Genomic DNA, 7468 nt, shown 5'->3' on the forward strand with positions numbered 1-7468 from the left:
CATCCGGCTGCACGCTCGATGGGTGCGATTGAAGCTGCGGCACACCCATTCATCATAAGTTTTGCTATCCAAATCGTAGATTTTGTCTTATTCCTTACTTATCTTACAAATTATGATGCTCATGTATAATTGTTGATTGTTTTTTTTAGAAACCCAGAGGATCTTTTCAAGCTTAGTTATTGCAGTTGTAGTTTTTTTTAGAGTTGTATTAATGTTTGGGGACAAACATTTGTGTGGCGCGGGGGGTAATGTTATGAAGCGGTGTTAAGTCTTATTTAAAAGTAATTATTTAAAACACCTCTTCAGAACAAGTACCATTCATAGCATTAATTTTGATTAAAATTATAGAGAGCACGGTCTGGCAACAAATAGACCGCCGGGCAGTCTATTGTTTGTTTCCGTTTCCTTTCGCTGGGTACTCTGGAATTGTTACACGAGCGGGACGGCCGTGTAATGATCGCACAGTCAATGAGATTATAATTCATTTTTACCCTGGATGGGCGATCGTATTAAAAAAGTGTACATCAGTATTCCTGATGCGGGTTATTCGGTTCTTTTTTACAAAAACCAAGTCGGTGCAGGCTCTATTAAATAAACGTCCGTATAATGGATGACCGTGTGTGTGTTCGTGAAGATCACAAATAATGTTCTACTGAAGTTTATATACGCGATCCCTTGCAAATCGTTATTCCGCGGACTCCGGGAAATGAAGCATTCACCTCAAGTGGCGCGATACAAGCCGTATTTTTCTTAATAAGATACGGATAATAAAATCACAAGCCCGGACGGCACCCGCTCAAGTAATCTGCCGATCAGCTCAATGGATGGATTCGCTCCATTAATGTTACATAAACGATAGACCCGATACGCTCCAGAACCGCTTATCAGCCACCTTGTCGGAGACGCTGGACCCGTCTCCTGGACCAAAGCCCTGATGGTGCCAGCTCGATCTGTCTGGGACAGACCACCGCCGGCCGTATGGAAGCTCCCCGCTCACTTTCCGTAATTAAGTGGTTAATCAGTTTTAGATAGAATTAAGAACCAATTTTTGATCCCTGGGGGTAAGTGCCGAGTCATAATATGTAACATGTTTACTTAAATATATTCTCCATGTTTTATAATGTGCAAAAACAAAACTACTGCTTTCATTTCACTACAATCAGTAGAACCTGTAATCCTTTGTGTGCCCATGCCTTGGCGACAGTTTCATGCTCTGCCCATCCCGAACATTACTCGAGGACCGAGTATTGGCGCGCAGAAAATCTGCAAAGTTCGGGATGGCATTTAATATAAAATATGGCCGGTAACATACCACGCTATTAAAGCATTCAACAGTCTTCCACTTGAAACAAAAATTGAGGAAAATAAAAATAAATTCAAACACAAAATAAAAAAAATGGATTAAAGAACAAAAAATACAATATTTCCAAAATTCTATAACATAAGAGAATAAAATTTGAAACCAGCGGAGCAGTAAGGTCTTACCTCATGGAAAAGGAAAAAATTAACATTGGTTTTAGCAGAGTACGAGTGGAAGATGCCAGCCCCTTGACGCAATGCTACCATTGTCTCAAATTTGGTCACACTGCATTAAAATGTTTTAATAAGGACAAACGTGCGACGTGTTTACATTGCGCAAAAGATCACGAATGGAAGGAATGCCCTAACAAAAACACTGAAGAAAAATGTAGTAACTGTGCACATCAGAACACCTTATTCAAGATGACCCTAAATACCAATCACAAAGCTAATAATACTAATTGTTCTTACTACAAAAAGATGATGCATATCGCTCAAAGTCGTATAGACTATGATTAGGTATGTATTATAATTCTAAAAAACAATTACAATGCTAATCACAATTTTTTCATTTTTTAACTTCATATTATCACTTTCATTTATGCATCGTAATGTATATAATTTATTGAGACATAAATATTTCATATCCTTGCCGAAAATTTTTGCCATTTATGTTACAATGCATTATCCCATTGCCACAGTGTTAAACGCTAGTATACTGAAATCTATGATTATATTGATGTTCGCGCACTCTTCGTGTATTCGTATGTGTAGAAAAAGTTCAATATGTAATTATTGTTGCCAATTAGTAAACCTACCTTGTTCTGTACAAAACTATAATCTAACCTGGAACATATCGGAAATACTAACTGCTATATTGTTATGTATCTATCGTATTTATATTTATAAATCCCAATACATGTTTATATATTATTGCTGCCAATTAAAATATTATTCTATATGGGTGACTTGAACTGTGATTTTGATTCAGCAGAAATAGATTATGAACGCACGTCAATTTTTGAAAACTGGGCTACAAAAAAACATGTGTTAGGAAATAATAAAATAACTGCCCTCAACTTAAATATACGATCTTTATCTAAATATTGGGACACTTTACTATTAATTGTTTCTAGCTCTTTGAGAAACATCGACTTAATTTCGCTATGCGAAACGTCTATTAATGAAAATAATATAAATCTTTATAAATTACCGGGATTTAATTCGTACCATTTTTGTCGAACAAAAAGATCGGGTGGCGGTATTATTGTGTACGTGAAAGATCACCTTACATTTGAAAAAATAAATATTATGACTAATAATTTTGAATGCGTTTACGGAACCATTTCAGTAAACAAACATATTCGCTTACATCTTTTAGCAATATATAGACCGCCTAATACAAAAAAAAAATTATTTCTTGATGAGCTGGAGACAATATTGGGAAATATTGATATAAAAGAATCCGTATTGGTTCTAGGTGATACGAATATTAACTTATTAAATGTACACGAACCCATAACTATGCAATATGAAAACCTCATGTCTCATTTTGGAATGACCAGATGTATAAATGATGTGACTAGAGAAGCGATATTGACTAATTATGTAACGGCTTCATGTTTAGACCATATCTATGTAAGAGTGAAGGAGACGACCGAAATCAGTTCATGCGTATGCGATTCAATAATAGCTGACCACTACCTAACTGCAGCTAGTATTAACTTCTGTTACTATGATAAATGTACCGTCGACAAATCGCACCAAGAGTATTACACTGCACTATCGGACAAAAGGATTGATTTATTGATCGAAATCACCGATTGGAATGCAATGTTAAAATTGTCTGAACCAAACATTATTTATGCAGAATTAAAATCGATTTTTAAAAATATTTATGAAAAAAGTACCTTTACAAAATTAAAAACAAAAAAATTTCGAAATAACCAAAAAACTTGGATGAATGACAGTCTCGCTGAAAGTATTCTAATACGAGATGCCATGTGGAAAAAGTGGAAAAACACGCCTAATAATAAAAAATATGAAATCTCTTTAAAAAAATATAGAAATAAACTTAATAAACAAATATTAAACACAAAAAAGGCATACTATAATAACAAATTTAATCACTGTTTCAAGAACATTAAAAAAACATGGAATGAAATTAATACAATTTTGGGTAGGAAAAATAAATCTGGTTGCGATGAAGTCTTATCTAAATATTTCCTAAAGTCACAATCTTCTGATGCAGTGGCAGAAAATTTTTCTAACTTTTTTGATGAAGGAGTTAATAAGTTGTTACATGAATGTGATTTCCGAGCGTCTAATCACTTGCAAGAATCCCTACCGCATTCAATGTACTTACCTAGAGCTAATGCTAAGCAAATTGAATATATTATCGGAGGTATGAAAAATTCAAAGTCACCGGGCATAGATCTAATTCGTATGTTTGATTTAAAAAAACATGTCAAATTACTTAGCCCTGTTATTGCTCACTTTATCAACAGAATAATCGATACCAGCCTCATCCCCGATGAATTAAAAAATAGCATTGTAAGACCTATTTTCAAAAATGGAGATCACTCCGAAATTAACAATTACAGGCCAATTTCTATTCTCCCGGCACTAGAAAAAATTTTAGAAAAATATATTTCGATAAATTTAGATAAATATTTGAATAATTTGAATATTATAGATGAATGCCAGTACGGGTTCCAGAAAAAAAAAAGTTGTGATAAATTGCTGGAAAAATTTTCTGATTTTATAAATTCTCAACTTAATTCTAAAAAACATGTACTGGTGCTTTTTATTGACTACTCAAAAGCTTTTGACACTCTCAGCCATATACAATTAATTAAGGTTCTTGAAAACATTGGAATCCGGGGTAAACTCCTCTCATTCTTTAAAAACTACTTAACTAATAGAAAAATGAACGTAAAGATTTTAAATGATATGAGTAAAGGAAGACATATTAAATCAGGAGTACCGCAAGGATCAATTTTAGGTCCAAAATTGTACATTATATATGTTATTGTTATGTCAAAACTCTTTACAAAGGCCTTTAGATTCATTTTTGCTGACGATACTGCACTTGTAGTATCCAATGAAAATCCTATCATAGCTATTCAACAATTGCAAAGTGACTTTAACGAGCTACTTAAATGGGCTCATGATGTTGGTTTAATTATTAATGTTAAAAAAACAAAATGTATGTATGTAAAATCACCAAGCCTGGGAATATGGAATATACCCAAAATAATTGCTCATAATTCTGAATGTATTCATAGAAAAATTGAAAATATTTGCCACTGTGAAACAATTGACTTTACTAACGAATATACTTATCTGGGACTAATAGTAGACAATAAATTTAAATGGGATAAACAAGTGGCTAAAATGTGTAACCAGCTCCGATCTTTTGCAAGTAATTTTTATAAACTGAAATTTGTTTTGCCTCATTGTACTCTTAAAATAATTTATTTTTCTATGGTCGAATCCATACTCAGATATGGCATACGAACTTGGGGGCACTCAAGCAATATTTATATTAAATATATACAAAACTTACAAATTGCTATAATAAAAAAAATTGTACCACCGAATATCTACAGACAAAGAAGTAATCTAAAACTACTGTATGGTTCTGAGGGCCTACTTCCAATAAAGGGTCTTCTTTGGTACATTATTATAATGGATAATGAGGGAGATAGCAAATATAAAAAGCAACCGGTGCATAATCACACAACAAGATTCACTGAAAATAAGGGCCTCATTATTCCAAGAGTAACAAATAAGTATGGAAGCCGAACGCTTAAATATTTAATACCAGAGATTTTCAATAAATTTAATAATTATTTTAAACCTCAGAATAATGAGAGACCCTGCCCCAAAAACACTAAGCGTTGGCTAATAAGCGATGAATCAATGTTTCTCTGAACATTATTATTGATGTATTCCTGAACATCTCAACGTACCTGCCTAAATAATTTGTATATAGGTAGGTACTTTGATATATATTATTTTGTGATATTGTTTATTGTATAATTTTGTGTCATACATGTATTAAAAATTAAAAATGTTTTATATATATTATTTGTAGAACCTACAGACAAGCCGTCATGTGTGACAGCTTTGTGGGACTGCATATACCTGTATCTTTAAAAATTTATAATAAATAAAAAAAAAAAAAAAAAAAAAAAAAAACATATACACGCAACACAAAAAAATGTATAAGGCAAGCGGCACGCACAAGCACATAGATCATTGTAAGTGCCGATTTCCATTCCCTTCTAATGTTTTTATTTTGGTGTGAGAATTGGATTTTGATTTCTAATCTTTATTTTTGGTGTAAATTTATCTTTATTTTAATGTTGTTTTTTGTTTAAATGTATAAATTCGTATATTTTAAAATGGGGGCTTCAGCACGGGTGAACAACCCAGTGAGGCCAACGTTGCTGAGTTGAAATGTGAAGTACTGTAGAGTAATGTATCAATAAATAAATAAATATAAGGAAACATTAATTGCATTTTGAAAGCAGGTTAATGATTTTTAAAAAAACACAGGAAACAGAACTGTTTTATCAGTAAACACGTGTTTAAAAAAAAAAAAAACTTCGTGCGTGACAGAGTCGGATATCAATTACACTTTTAACTATTCAATTTACTGCAATCGTTAGCATAAAGTATAGCGTTGTTATCGGAACATTATGAAATTCGTCTTTTTAAAATTGAATGCATGTTGGAGCTTTTAAAAATATTTTTCGGTACAGTTAATAATGTCATTTACCATGGGAAACTAAAGCTTTTTATCGGAAAAATTCAAATGTTAAACTAATCATATGAAAAATGTATGTTGTACGATAAACGGACATGATTTCTTGCTCCCATCCTGGACATACAACTCAGAGTACAGTACAAACCAGAGCCTGTCGTAATACATAAACCAGTGGATACATCAGGTGCAAGAAAAATTATTGACTGCTTGAACTGGAACTCTGTATATGGCGTCCACAAGTCCTGCGCACTGCTGTGTACATTGTCTATGTCTATTATTATACTTATACCTACATTAAACTTATCTGGTTTTAAGGAGGTACTTGCTATCAAGCAATATTACGGTACTCGTTTTAAACAGATACTTTTGACATTTTTTGTTTTTAATGAGTTTTTATATATACTTTTGAGTTGACGTACTTATGTGATAAACCCTCTTCTCAGATTGGAATCAATTCTTATTTACATTGATGTATTTAGTTCACGTTACATATTATATAGTCCTAACATTCGTGCAAACGCTGTCGGTCCTTTCTCGAAAGATGGAATTGTTGCACTGGTTTCCTTTCATTTGGACCAGAAACGCCGTGCAAAAGAGGGAGCCGTAATTGAGGAGGAAGGCTCAAGTCCTCGAAGCGCTGGAATAGTACGGGAGAACAAATAGTGTTTCGGTATATTTAGGAACGTTCAGTACTATCATTTGTTATGAGAAATTTTAGATTCATCGCTGATTGAATAATTGATAACTCGAACCTCTATAAGTATAGTAATTGTAGGATCGATGGAATGTGGCAATAACTCTGGGACTCGTCAATGGCTGGAACCCATTTAAAAAAATTATATAAGCAAATAGATATCTCAGGAAGGAGGCTTAGTTGTGGTTAAGGCTGTCGACATACTTTGGCAAAGTGCTGCAATGGCTCGGGAGCTCAAATAGTGATATACTTTCTTGTAAACATCTTGTGGTCATCCAGATAATAATTGACGTGGAATTACAATCCCAGCAATAAGCATACAATTGAAGAAAAAATTGAGAAAGTATGGAAAAGAAATGCTCTATTTTTACCACTAATATTGTATGCAAATCTTCTACTGGAACCGCCGATATTGTTTTCCCGAGGAACCGGTTATTTTTGGAACTGGTCCCTTTTTTATCCGGTTTATTTTGGAATATTTATCAAAATGAAAAATATTAGAAGAATTTTAAAAGCGCGATAACGTATTATTCAGATATATTAACATATACTTTTTTTATTTTCAAAGGAAACGGTTCCAAAGTAACTGGACAGAGAAACGGTTCCACATCGGTCTCCGGTACCTGAAACCGCAATGACCACCCGTTGTAGATAGTGCGGGCCTCACTGGGTGCTTTATCAACCATATCTAGCTAAAACAA

The sequence above is a fragment of the Hesperophylax consimilis genome, chromosome 18 (genome assembly GCF_061612785.1).
Source record: "Hesperophylax consimilis isolate HC1 chromosome 18, BYU_Hcon_1.0, whole genome shotgun sequence".
Classification (NCBI taxonomy): domain Eukaryota; kingdom Metazoa; phylum Arthropoda; class Insecta; order Trichoptera; family Limnephilidae; genus Hesperophylax; species Hesperophylax consimilis.